Raw genomic sequence first — 14,020 nt, forward strand, 5'->3', positions numbered from 1 at the left:
ACCCTCTGGGGGCTGAACCCCGGTCCCGGCCCGATCCCTCACGGAGCATCCAGCCCTTGGGAAGCTGCCCACGGGGATGCGCACCAACCGCAGACAGATGGGCTGGGAAGGAGGGAGAGCGAGGGCCCGACCGAGCCGGTAGAGGCGGTGGGTGCCGCTAGGGGCCCCAAGTCCCCCTTCAACATTGGGGCTGGAAGCAGACAGCTCCTCTGAGCGGCCGCCCACGGCGCCAGTGCGCATGGGCGCACCCGGCCACCCGGCCGCCCGCCCCGCCCCACGGGAGACCACGCCTCCGGCTCGCAACGGGCAAATGGGCGGAGGCCGCGGGCAGGGCGGGGCGGAGCCGGGCCCAGCTGGCCGAACCCGGGGAATGCGAGCGCCAGCCCCCGCCCCAGGCCAGTCCCAGCTGGATCTCCGGCCAGAGCCCGAGGCTGCTGCGCGGGGCGGCTGCAGCCTACGCTCCAGCGCCCGCACTGTGCCCTGCATCCCGGGAGCCCTGCTGGACCCGCGGCGGCGCGGCCGGTAGGAGGCGGGCGGAGGGAGGCGTGTGCTTCTGTGTGTGTGTGTGTGTTTCGGGGGGTGTGTGCGGGTGCAGCGCGGGCCAGTGATTGCTCCGGGACCACGAATCAGTGGAGGGGGCTGCACCTCCCGCGGGCCCGGGGGAAAAGGAAGTGAGCGCTGGCTGGGGGGCGGGGTCCTGGAGGATCCGCCTGGGCCCCCTCGGCTCGTCCCCACCCCCACCCCCGGCGAGGATTTTTTTTTTCACCTCCCTCTGGGTGTCTCCGAGTCGTTTTCCTAGTGCGGACGCGCTGGAAGCGCCTAACACCCGGGGCTGGACTGTCCCTTCCTCTCATCTTCCTCACAGTTCCCCCTCTTCTCTTCCCTCCTTAACCCCCCTTTCATCCCTGCAATCCACCAACCCCTTCTAGGTGCTCCTCCACCCAGGCTTGGGGAAGGGGCAGGGCCGAGGCTCCTGCTGCCCCAGCCTATCCGCTTCTTGGCACTCCTCCCCAGGTTGAAAGGGGGCTTTTCTCCTTGACTGCAGGGCGGGCGCACGTGTGTGTGTGTGTGTGTGTGTGTGTGTGTGTGTGTGTGTGTGTGTGTGTGTGTGTGTGTGTGTGTGTGTGTGTGTGTGTGTGTGTGTGTGTGTGTGTGTGTGTGTGTGTGTGTGTGTGTGTGTGTGTGTGTGTGTGTTGCAGGAGTGTGGGAGAGTGGTCTGGGAGGGAATGGATCTTTGGTTTCTCAGACCTCAGAGTTCCCACCTCTGTTCCTCTGGGTTGGAGGTCTCGGAAGACTGGCCTAGGGGACCAGAGGCGAAATAGGACCAAAGATCATTAACAGGTGCGACGTTCTCTCTCCCAGTCATTTCATGTGCTGGGATTCACCCCCAAGTTCCATACAGATGAGAAGAGTAGGGCACAGAGAAGCGAAGTCAGCTGCCTCTCAGGACTGCTGAGCCAGAATTTGAACCCGGGTCCGCCTGGCTCTCATCCCAGAGTCTCCTCCCTACACCTGTGGTTTAGAGAGAACAGTACTGAGGGCGACTATCCCAGGACTCAGGGGAAAGAGAGATCTGGGCAGACTTCTTGGAAGAGAGGGGCTTACGGGTGAGGCTCAGCCAACTCGATGAGTCTGAGGCCTGCTGGGGGAACCACTGTGTTTCGCAAAGATTGACACCTCTCAGGGTCCTCGGGCTGGTCCTTGCTCCTGTCCCCAGGGTCCAGGGGTGGGGTGGTCTGGCCGCCTTTGCCTCCTGGGCGGGGTATGGTGGGCCCCGCTGCTGCTGCAGGCCAGGCCAGGCTAGTTGCCAGCACACAGAGGTGCTCAGGCGGGGTCTTTGCCCTGAGGAGCCTCTCTTCTGACAAGACAGGCAGTGGGTCCACAGATAAGGCCCTGCTCAGAGTTGTACCCAGTGCTGGGAGCACAAGACAGGGACTGATGGGTGCCTGGGAGCTGGGGATGAGTTCACTTGCAGATTCGTTGGGGCTGGGTCTTGAAAGCCACCAAGCAGAAAAGAAAAGGCAGGGCATTGCAGCCCCAAGGAACAGCATGAGTAAAGGCCTGGCAGTGTGAAAATGAATGCTGGTGGGGTGGATTGCGGATTAGATAGGTCAGATGTGTGTCCAAGAAGGGTCACCTTTGGCTGCAGTAGTGGGTGGGCTTCCACTGAGGCCTGTAAGGAGGAGGCCAAAGCAGGGAGAGGGCCCTCCCTTCTGCTCTCCTCTGCTCCCCACCCAGGGCTAGGCTTGGCAGGGAAGGAGGGGCCCTGATAAAGGTTCCCAGAGCAGGGGTGCTGGGGGCAGGAGGTGCCCAGGGGCTACACAGGGTCCCAGTGCTGGGGAAAGGTAGGTGGGGCTGCCTCTGTGAGACGAGGACCACCATTGGGGGTGGAGCAGGTTGGGAGTAAGTTGACAAGTTGACTGTTGGACAGGGTGGTCGTGAGATGCCTGTGGGTTTTTGTGGGTGACATCTGGGACACTGCTCCAGGCCAGCACTGTCTCTGTCTGCTTCTGCGCCTGCTTTCCTGGCAGGCTCTCAGATCAGCCCTGGAGTCCTGGTCCCCAAACAGGAGGCCTCCTGCGCCCTCAGTAGGCACCCTCTCCTACCTGCAGGGCCTAAATCATGTGTCTGATCTTTCTCTTGGCTGAGACCATCTCTGTACCTTCCTACTTGCCTATGACCTTGAGGCGGAGAACTTCCCTTTTCTGTCTCAGTTTTCTCATGTGCAGAATGGGGATAAATGCTGCCTATTCACAGGGACTCGGGGGATGATGAAGATGAACTTAGATCATGTCACTGAACGCATCTTTCTAAGTACATGGTGTCTGGTAGCCATTGTTACTAATAGCAGCTGGCAATCAGCATCACTTAGTTCCCTCTCTGGGGATGAGGGGCTGACTTTGGGAGAAGAAGGGTGGAAGGAAACAGGCCTCTCCTATTGAAGCGGAAGCTTTTCTTGGCTTTAGTGGGTGAGGGGGACTTACGGGAGTGATCTCTATCTGCCTGACCAAGTCCCCTGACTTCCCCCAAAAGCTTCTAGTCCCTGAGGAGAGGCAAGGGCTGAGCAGCCAGGAGCACCCTAGAGTACAGCATGTAAAGGTTGAACAGAAAGCCCAGCAGTGGGCCCTGGGCTCCCCCATCTGCAAAGAGCCGGGTCTGCAACACCCCCCACCCCTCCCCGGCAGCCTCCTGGGCAGCTGGCAGCAGTCTGTCTGCAGCTGGGCTTTTCACCCGCTCTGTCTCTGTCCCCATCTATTCAAGTGTTTTGAGTGCCTTCAGAGCCCCTCCCAGGCACCTCTCGAGTGCCCTCAGAGAACTCTTCTGCCTCTCCATCTCTGGTCCCTGCTCAAAACTTTCCTGGGCTCACCGTGGTCCTGAGGCTTGGCCTTCCTGCTGCCCACCTCTGAGCCCTGCTCTGGGCTGGTGGAGACGCCCTGGGATTGCCTTGCTTCAGTGCAGGCAGAGCTGCTCACTTGCCTGTGGACTCAGGCTTTGCCTTTCCCTGCTCACCCAAGGCAAAGGGGCCAGGTCCCTTGTCCCTTTGCGGTTGGAATCTGGATGTCTTAGGAAGCCAGCCTCAGGCTTGGACAGGGAAGCTGTGGATGATGTGTGCTTACCCGCAAGGGCCTGGATTACTGCTCCCCATTCTGGTTGTTCTCACGTGTGCTTCCGGGGACCCGAGCTTTCCCAGGGATAGGGGTCTGGGTGGGCAACAGCTGAGGCTGTGGTGGCCTGTGGGTATGTGCTGTGGTTTTCTCCAACAGTGGGCATGCGGGAGAAGGGGCTGGTGACCAGAGCACATCAAAGCCCATCCACTGGTCCCCAGCTGCCCTTTACTGTCAGGATGTGCCCTGGGGGATGGTGGTCAGAAGGCTGGGAGCCCATTGGCTTGACCCACCTGCCCTGCCCAGCCAGCCCCTGCTCAGCCAGTGCCCCCTGCTGCTGTGTAACTTCTGCCAGTTGGAGTGAGGTGGGACCCAAGTGATTTGTTACTCACAGCAGGAACTAAGAAACTGATGTAGGGTGACTGTTGTACAATGGAGCAACTCAAGGTGTAAGAACTTCATTTCCATCCGGGCGCGGTGGCTCACGCCTGTAATCCCAGCACTTTGGGAGGCAGAGGCGGGCGGATCACGAGGTCAGGAGATCAAGACCATCCTGGCTAACACAGTGAAACCCCGTCTCTACTAAAAATACAAAAAATTAGCCGGATGTGGTGGCGGGCGCCTGTAGTCCCAGCTACTCGGGAGGCTGAGGCAGGAGAATGGCCTGAACCCGGGAGGCGGGGCTTGCAGTGAGCCGAGATTGTGCCACTGCACTCCAGCCTGGGCGACAGAGCGAGACTCCGTCTCAAAAAAAAAAGAAAAAAAAGAACTTCATTTCCCTCATGGGCTTCTCCGGGCAGGAGAGGCGGGTGGGGCCCCATGACCCCCCGGCTCCCATTAGCTATTCTTCAGGAACGGCATCGTTCAAGAGCATATTCCTTTCCTATCACTGTTGTGACAAATTGCCACACTTGGTGGCTGAAAACAACACAGATTTATGCTCTTACAGTTTCAGAGGTGATAAGTCCCCCATGAGTCTAATGGGGCTAAAATCCAGGCTGGCTTCTTCTGTGGGATCCAGGGGAGAGTCCGTTCCCCATCTCTTCCAGCCTCCAGTGGCTGCTGGCATTCCTTGTGGCAACATCGCCCCAGTCTCTGCTTCTGTCTCATCGCTCTTTCCTCCTCTGCAGGCAGATCCCCTCCTCCTCCCTCTTGTAGGGACACTTGTGATTACATTCAGGGCCCACCCAGATAAGCCAAGATCGTCTCCGCATCTCAAAATCCTTAATCGCATCTTCAGAGTCCCTTGTGCCATACAAGGTGTCATTCACAGGTTCTGGGGATTCGGTTGGGAGTATCTTTGGGGCCGTCATTCAGCCCACCCCAGGAGCTGACTGCAGCATCACTGCAGGCACCATTCCCAGCTCCCGCCCCCACCCCAGTGCCCACCGAGGCTGGCTTCCCCAGTCACAGTCCTGTTTTCCCCAGGAGATCACTCACAATGTCTGTCTCCCCTCCAGCCTGGGAGACTTGGAGGCTGGGCGCTGCTGTAGCCCTGGCCCCAGTGTCCAGCCTGAGCCTCTGGTAGCCAGAGTTCAGGAATGTTTGGAAGAAGGGCATCCCTGGCACAGCCGCATGGGTGGCCCCGATGTCTGGACCCTGCCTGCGTTTGACAGCGTGCTGGGCCTTTCAGGGTGGAGTGCAGCTCATTTCAGACATTCACACAATAAGCCCAGTGCTTTGCAGGGTCATTTGATGCTCACCATCACCCTACAAGGGGGTGGGGCTGGGGAGTCCCTCTTTACAGGTGAGAATACCAAGGCCTATTACAGCCAAGTCCTGTCTGGTATGTGGGGTCAGGTGAACAGGCTGGGCCAGTAGAGCAGAAAATACCTTTATTTTACAGATGAGAATTCTGAAGCACAAAGAGGTTAACTGCTTTGCACCTCGCTGGCCTCAGTCTTCCCATCTGAGGACGGGTATGTGGACAGGATGTTGCCCAGCCTGACATCTTGGGCTCTGGTTCACCCTCTGCCTGGGTATGGGGAGCAGGCGCTGGCATTCTAGTCTGCCGTGGCCAGGAGTAGGAAGTGGCTTAGAGCAGTGCAGTGGGGCCTGGAAGTGCTGCTTGCCCAGAGACATGGTCTGCCATTGCAGGAGTGGGTAAGCCCTCCGGCGCCTCAGGAAGAACCCTAGCCAAACCCCAGAGTCCCGGCCTGCCTGCTGCGGACCTGCCCCTGTGTGAGTCTCCTTTGCATCCTCACGGCCAAGGCCACGCCATACCGGGCCCCGCTTCTCTCTCAGGGGCCTGCCTATAGCCTGGCCTCCCTGCCTGCATCCTGGGCCTCTTCCCCGTTGACCTTCTCATACATCATCACACCCCATCTCATGCCTGAGTTCTTAGCCTGGCTTTCAGGGCCGGCCACAACCTGGCTGTGGCAATATTTCTCTACTTCCTCTTCCCTCTCCCCTGCACCCTGTCCTCCAGACTTGCCTGAATGATTTATTCCTCCAGAATAATCTTTCCTCCCCCAAACCTTCCACCTCCTCCATCTCTTGAAATCACAATCTACCCTTTGAGATCCCGTTTTGATGCTACTTCCTCCATGCAGCCGTCCCTGCCTGGTGTGAACAAATCACTTCCTTTGAGAGCAGATCTTGCTGCCTTGTACCGAGGCCTCTGCCTCTCGCCTTCACCAGGCTGACCTCTAGGGCAGATTCCCATCTGACTCCTCACTGCCCCTTGGTCAGGCACAGGGAAGGTGTGCGAGTGAAGTTGGAATGGGGGAAACACCTGAGCAGGACACCCAGGGCTGGAGAGTGGGTCACTGCCCGAGGGAGGGGTGGTGGGCCAGGCTGAGCAGGACTTTGACATGGGACGGGTTTGTGCCTCTGCCCTGAATGTGCTCTTTCCCCTCAGAGCCTCTGTCTCCCATTTGTGTAATGAGAACAGCACAACTCATTTCTGAGGTTGTGCAGGAGCTTGCGCTGAGGAATGGCACACTTCAGTTTCCCAAAGTGAGAGATGGGCACTGTCTCACCAGTCTTTAAACCTTGAGTCTTGGAGACAGTCTAGGGACTCGAGTCTAGGACTGCCTGTGCAGGAAGTGGAGAAAAGGGCTGTCCTGGTGATAAACCCGCCAGATTGAAAAATAGTGTGTAGCGTTCCCCTCCCTGCCACTCAATGGCGAGAGCCTGTGGCCAGAGAGGGCAGGAGCTTTCCTGGGCTCACACAGCACAGTGAGGCAGAGGTGGCTTCAGTGACCTGATCAAGTCCCATTTTGTTAGGTTGTCTCTCCTGTGGGGAGTGAGCGAGCACACAGCCCCCACGCCACCCCGGGTGAGAGAGAATGTCCTGCACAGGGACGCCCAGCTGTATCTACCTGCAGTCAGCACTTTCTCTGCAGGACCTGGTGCTGGACTGGGAGCCCCGAGGTACGGTGGCCACCGCACTGGGTTGCCTGGGACTGTGGGTTTCCTGGATATGGTTCTTTCAGTGTTAAAACTGTGGTGAGCTGCTCGCCCGAGGCTTGGCCTGGGGCTGCCCCCTGCCCAACAGTCTCCACCTCCACGAGTGTGGCCAGGTCCTTGGCTTCTTCCTGTCCTGCCCAAGGCCTGCAGGAACCCCTGACCTGGAACACCCTTTCAGAAGCTCCTCTCCCTTGGCCGCTTGCTTACAGATGCTGCTTACAACAGCGGCTCCTGCTGTCCTACACTCCCTCCTGCTCACAGCACCCTGGGCGGGACCCAATTCCCAGATGAAGAACAGCTGCAGGGTCAGGCCTCTGACTCAGTCAGAGTCACACAGAGCCAGGCCTGCAGGCCAGCACAGCCCTCACATGCACCACCAGGGGACATCACCGCTGCAGGACCACCATTCCCCCAGGACCAGCCGGAGACCCCATTCCCCATACACGCTTGGCCCTGCCCGCTAGGCCCTCTGTGTCTCCTAGCAGGGGAGCGGCCTGGTGGGATTTATGTTAGAAAGATCACTCAGCAGCTGGGTGGAGAATGGATTGGACACAGAAACGATAAGGGAAGGGGAGGGGAGGGGAGGAAATAGACAGGATTTCCCAGCCCTGGTGCCAGCTCTCCTGGTGGTGGCTGGAGTGACTCACTGGGCCTGGCTGCCTTGGCTCTGGCGCCAGAACCCAGGAGCCCAGAGCTCTGGGTGGCCCAGGGGCTGGGAGCCTGAGGTGGCTCTGAGCCTGGCTCTCCCTCCACAGCACATTCTCCCTCCCCACCCTGCCATCCATTCCTCAGCACACGGCACGTCAGAGACAGGGGCCTGGGAGGTCGCAGTACACCCACGAAAGGACAAAGAGACATGCTTTAAGCATCTTGTTAGATGGCGACTTAGGGAGCAGATGGAGGATGGGGTACGGGATAGAAGGGGATAAATACATTAACAAAATCAAAAACACAAATAACCAGGCAGCCACCAAATGGAATTTCTGCCCTTTCCAGTCCCCTCTGGCTTCTCACGTTCCCTGCAATGGCTCAAGTCAGGGCTCTTCCAGTCCTGGGTCACTGCATCAGCATCTGACCTTTAGTCTTGCCCCTGGCTCCCCTGTGCCCCAGTAAATGCCAATGCCCCTCTGCCTGGCATCCCCGGTCCTACAGAGCTGGTCCTGCCAGTTTCCCCCCAGGCTCCACCCACCCAGTGCCCTCCCACCTTTTCCCTCTCCCTGTGCCGTATCGTGCCCTACTGTGCCCTTGCTGATTCTGGCCTATCCTTCGGGCCCTGCTCAGGCTCCATCTCGGAAGGCCACCACCATTCCCCCCGGCCCCCTCCTCATCAGCCAGCTCAGCGCCAGCCCAGATCGGGCACCAGCAAAGATGTGCAAGTTGGAGTTGACTGTGTCCCCTGAATGATGTTCAGCCCTCCCCTGTTCATATGGAAAAGGGCGGCGGTGGGGGGTGTCTTCCCTTAAGAGGGGAGAAGAGGTTGAGGAAGGGAGGTGGGGGAAACGGGGCTTTGACTGGCAGGGAATGGGTGAGGGTGTCACTGGCTCCTTCAGCTGGCACTGGGTGATACCCACTCTACCAGGCCTGTGCTTTGCGCTGGGCACCACTGTGGGGTGTGGGGCAGTGGAGCACAGGAGAAGGACCCTCAGCAGGCATTCCTGCATTCTCCCTTCACCCCCACCACTGGCTGGCCACCAGGAAGAGTTGAGGCTCTCTCCCACTCAGCCCTGGAACCCAGCCCCTCCGCATTCACAGGTGAGCCTGCCAGTCTAAGCCCTGTGGCCGTTCTTCTGGTCTTTCTGGTTTAGTCTTGTCCTTTTCTAGTCTGTTTCCCATGTGGCAGCCAGATGGGGCTCCCCAAGACAGCCGTGACCAAGTCCCTCCGCTGCTCGCACCCTTCCACACTCCCCATCACCTTAGGATGAAGCCAGTCTCTGCACATGGCATCCCGGGGCCTCTGGCGGGATCCTCTGCAGCCTCATCCATGATCCCTGCCCCACACCCCTCCCCTCCCCTTTTTTTCTGAGCCACCCTCCTCAGGGCTGAAAACATCCCCCTAGGGATGGTCTCTGGCTGGCGTCTCCCTTTCTCAGGTGCAGAGGAAACCTTGCAGGTGTGTGCTTGGTTGGGGTGTCGGGGTGCCACACACCTATAGGACCTTCTTGTGGACTGCTCCAAGTGTTGAGACACTCTGAGTGTCAAGTCTGCAAGCGTCCTGAGAGCTAGAGGAGGAGGATGGGACCAGAGAAGTGGAGGGTCGCAGAAGGTCACACAGCCTGCGTGTGACAAAGGCTAGTGCTTGGACCCAGCCTGGGGCACTTTCCCACTCCGCCTCCCTTCCCTTTAGGTCAGCCCACCTGGGTATGTGGTGTCCAGCTGGACAGAGCTACAGCTGTGAAGGGCCCGGATCTGCTGGGACCTGGGTCACCACATTCAGCCAGCCCTTCCTCCCAGGGCCGCTGTGCTGGCTTTTTTTGTTTACCTTTTTATTGAAGCATATGTAACTGATCTATAGACAGGTGCATAGGTCGTAAGTGTAGAGCTCAGTGGATTTGCACAGGGATCACACCCATGGAACCACCACCCAGGTCAAGAAGTAGTTTTACCAGAACCTCACAAGCTCTCTCACACCCCTTCCAGTCACTACCCCCAAGATATGCAGGTCCTGCTTTCTGTTCACTGTAGATGAGTTATGCTGGCTTTGCTTGTCTTAAAAAAATGGATTTTTTTAAATAGATAAAAATTGTATATGTTTATCATGTACAATGTAATATTTTGAAATGTGTATACATTGTGGAATGGCTAAATCGAGTTAATTATCACACGCATTACCTCACATACTTTTTTGTCCTGAGAACACTCAAAATCTACTCTCGGCCGGGCGCGGTAGCTCATGCCTGGAACCCCAGCACTTTGGGAGGCCAAGGCAGGCAGATCACTGGAGGTCAGGAGCTTGAGACCAGCCTGGCCAACATGGTGAAACCCCATCTCTACTAAAAATACAAAAATTATCTGAGACTAGTGGCGGGCACCTGTAATCCCAGGGAGGATGAGGCAGGAGAATCGCTTGAATCCGTTAGATGGAGGTTGCTGTGAGCCGAGATCACGCTACTGCACTCCAGCCTGGGCAACAGAGTGAGACTCCAAAAAAAGAAAAGTCTACTTCTAGCAATCTTCAAGAGTATAATCTATTGTTATTAACTATTGTCACCATGTTGCAATTAATCTCTTGAACTTATAGATCTCTTGAACTTATTCCTCTTATCTAACTGAAATTTTGTGTCCTTTGACTGACATCTCTGCAACCTCCCTCCCCACCCTCACCCCTCAGTCCCTGTTAACCACCATTTTACCTTCTGCTTCTATGAGTTCAACTTTTAAAAAATTCCACAGATGAGTAAGATCATGTGGTATTTGTCTTTCTGTGTCTGGCTTATTTCACTTAGTATATTGTCTTCCTCGTTTATCCATGTTGTCACAAGTGATGAGATTTCCTTCTTTTTATGGCTGAATTGTATTACATTGTATGTATATACCACATTTTCTTTACCCATTCATCCATTGATGGACTCTTAGGTTAATTCCATATCTCGGCTACTGTGAATAGTGCTGCAGTGAACATGGGAGTGCAGATATGTTTTCAACATACTGACTTCATTTCCTTTGGATTTATACCCAGTAGTGGGATTGCTGGATCATATGGTAGTTTTATTTTTAATTTTTTGAGAAACCTCTATACTGTTTTCCATAATGGCTGTACTAATTTACATTCACACCAACAGTGTACAAGGGTTTCCTTTTCTCCATATCCTCGCCCACACTTATCTTTTGTCTTTTTTATAAAAGATGTATCTTTTGTAAAAAGATTTAAGTCAGGCACAGTGGCTCATGCCTGTAATCCCAGCACTTTAGGAGGCCAAGGCAGGCAGATCACCTGAGGTCAGGAGTTTGAGACCAGCCTGGCCAACATGGCGAAACCCCGTCTCTACTAAAAATATGAAAATTAGCCAGGCATGGTGGCGCATGCCTGTAGTCCCAGCTACTTGGGATGCTGAGGCAGGAGAATGGCTTGAACCTGGGAAAGGGAGGTTGCAGTGAGCTGAGATCGCGCCATTGCACTTGAGACTGGGTGACAGAGCGAGACTCTGTATCAAAAAAAAAAAAAAAAGATTTAAAAAAAGTCTTTTTTTATAAAAGACATATCTTTTGTCTTTTTTTAATAAGATATCACACTTTTGTCTTTTTTATAAAAGCCAAAAGGTGGCAGGTCGTATCTCATTGTGGTTTTGATTTTCATTTCCCTAATGATTAGTGATGTTGAGCTTTTTAATTTTTTTGTTTGTTCGTTTTTTGAGATGGAGTTTCGCTCTTGTCACCCAGGCTGGAGTGCGGTGGCGCGATCTCAGCTCACTGCAGCCTCCACCTCCTGGGTTCAAGTGATTCTCCTGCCTCAGCCTCCTGAGTAGCTGGGTGCCCGCCTGGCTAATTTTTTGTATTTTTAGTAGAGATGGGGTTTCGCCATGTTGAGCAGGCTGGTCTTGAACTCCTGACCTTAGGTGATCCACCTGCTTCGGCCTCCCAAAGTGCTGGGATTACATGCATAAGACACTGTGCCCAGCTGATGTTGAGCATTTTTTTCATATGCCTATTGACCATTTGTATGTCTTCTTTAGAGAAATGTCTATTCAGATCATTTGCCCATTTTAAAATCAGATCATTAGGTTTTTTTTTGCTATTGAGTTGCTTGAATTTCTTATATATTCTGGATATTGACTCTTGTCAGATGGCTAATTTGCAAACATTTTTCCCATTCTGCAGGTTGTCTCTTCATTCTGTTGATTGTTTTCTTTGTTGTGCAGAAACTTTTTTAGCTTTATGTAATCCCTTTTGTCTATTTTTGCTTTTGTTGTCTGTGCTTTTGGGGTCATATCTAAAATATCATTGCCCAGACCAATGTCATAACAGCTTTTCCCATGTTTTCTTCTAGTAGTTTCATAATTTCAGGTCTTATATTTAAGTCTTTAGTCCATTTGAGTCAATGTTTGCATACGATGAGAGATAGGGAAACTTTTATTCTTCTGCGTGTGGATATCTGGTTTTCCCAACACCAATTATTGGAAAGACTGTCCTTTCCCCTTTGTGTGTCCTTGGTACTTTTGTCGAAAATTAATTGACAAATTAAATGTGTGGATTCATTTCTGGGCTTTCTATTCTGTTCCATTGGTCTTTGTGTCTGTTTTTGTGCTAGTACCATGTGGTTTTTGTTACTATAGCTTTGTAGTATATTTTGAAGTCAGGTAGTGTGATGCCTCCAGCTTTGTTCTTTTTGTTTAAGATTGCTTTGGCTATTCAGGGTCTTTTGTGATTCTGTATGAATTTTAAGGATTGTTTTTTATTTCTGCGAAAAATGTCATTGGAATTTTGATAGGTGATTGGATTGAATCTGTAGATTGTTTTGGGTAGAACGGACATTTTAACAATACTAATTCTTATCTACATATATAGAATCTTTCCATTTATTTGTGTCTTCAATTTCTTTCATCAGTGTTTCATAGTTTTCAGTGTACAAGTCTTTTACCTTCTTGGTTATATTTATTCCTAAGCATTTCTTTTTCCCATGGTAACTATTGTAAATGGGATTGTTTTCTTGACTCTTTTGAATAGTGTGTTGTTAGTATATAAAAATGCTACTGATTTCTGTGTATTCCTTCTATACCTATTTTGTACAGAATTTTTATCATGAAAGGATGCTGAATCTTGTCAAATGTGTTTTTTTAAATCAGTGAGATGATCATGTTTTTTGCCCTTTATTCTGTTAGTATCATGTATCACATTTATTGATTTGCATATGTTGAACCATCCTTGCATCCTTAATATAAATCCTACTTGATCATGGTGAATGATCCTTTTAATGTGCTTTTGAATTATTTGCCTTATTATTATTATTTTTTTGCCCTAGATATTGGGTCTTGCTATCCTCTTGAGGCTCTTGAGTAGCTGGGACTACAGGCATGCACCATCACACCCAGCTTGTTTGCTAGTATTTTGTTGAAGGTTTTGCATCTGTGTTCATAAGGCATATTGGCCTGTAATTTTCTTTTCTTGTAGTGTCTATCTGGCTTTGGTAATGGGGTAATGCTGGCTCTGCTTTTCTATTTTATTTAAATAGAATCATGTAATATTGCTTCTTTTGCTTAATATGCTTGTAAGATCCATCCATAGGGTTGTGTGCAACAACAATTTGTTCATTTTCGTTATTGTTTACTATTCTATTATATGAATATACAAGAACTTATTGATCCATTCTTTCATTGATGAACATTTAGCTTGTTTCTCATTTTCAGCTCTAACAAATACTACTGCAATAGACATTCTTGTACATGGTTTTTGGTGAATATGTGCATGCATTTCTATTGGACATATTGTTGGAATTACTAGATTACTAGATTATATGAACACATGATTATATTATTTCTTCAGGTTTTCTAGATATAGTCAAATGGTTTCGCAAAGTGATTATACCAATTTGTCCTCCTACCACTAATGCATAAGAGCTCTACTTGAGATTGTGTGTGTGTGTGTGTGTGTGTGTCTGTGTGTGTGTTTCACTTTAGTCATTCTAGTGGGGGTATAGCAGTATCTCATTGTGGTTTTAATTTGCATTTCCTTAATGGTTAGTGAAGTTGGGCACTTTTTCTTCCATTTTTAGGCCATTTGGGTTTACTTTTTTTCTCATGTTCTTTTCTAAAAGCATTATTATTTTACCTTTCAGTTAGATTTGAAATCTATCTGGAATAAGTTTTGTATATGGTTTGAGGTAGGGGTAAGACAACTGTTTTTCCTTATGGATAGCCAGTTGACCGAGCACCATTTATTGAAAAGATAAATCCTTTCCCCAGTGCATTGTGGCATCTCTTTTGTCATGTATCAGGTGTCCTTATACTTGTGGCTTATTTCTGAACTTTCTATTCTGTTCCACTGGTCTATGAGACAGTGCCCAGTGAGCT

At 52.1% G+C, this 14,020-nt stretch overlaps 1 protein-coding gene across 2 annotated transcripts in view; it reads left to right on the forward strand.

Moving 5' to 3' along the window:
* The first annotated feature begins 309 nt into the window (after nucleotides 1–309).
* The window catches only part of CAPN5 (calpain 5), a 56,719-nt gene continuing 43,008 nt past the window's right edge, over nucleotides 310–14,020 (forward strand). Inside the window, exon 1 of one of the 2 annotated variants that reach the window (XM_024255701.3) lies at nucleotides 310–522. The gene's annotated coding sequence lies outside the window, so the exon portion shown is untranslated. The remainder of the gene's footprint in view (nucleotides 523–14,020) is intronic. The other variant, XM_063728211.1, reaches the window with a different exon arrangement.

The sequence above is a fragment of the Pongo abelii genome, chromosome 9, assembly GCF_028885655.2.
Source record: "Pongo abelii isolate AG06213 chromosome 9, NHGRI_mPonAbe1-v2.0_pri, whole genome shotgun sequence".
In the NCBI taxonomy this organism is placed as follows: Eukaryota; Metazoa; Chordata; class Mammalia; order Primates; family Hominidae; genus Pongo; species Pongo abelii.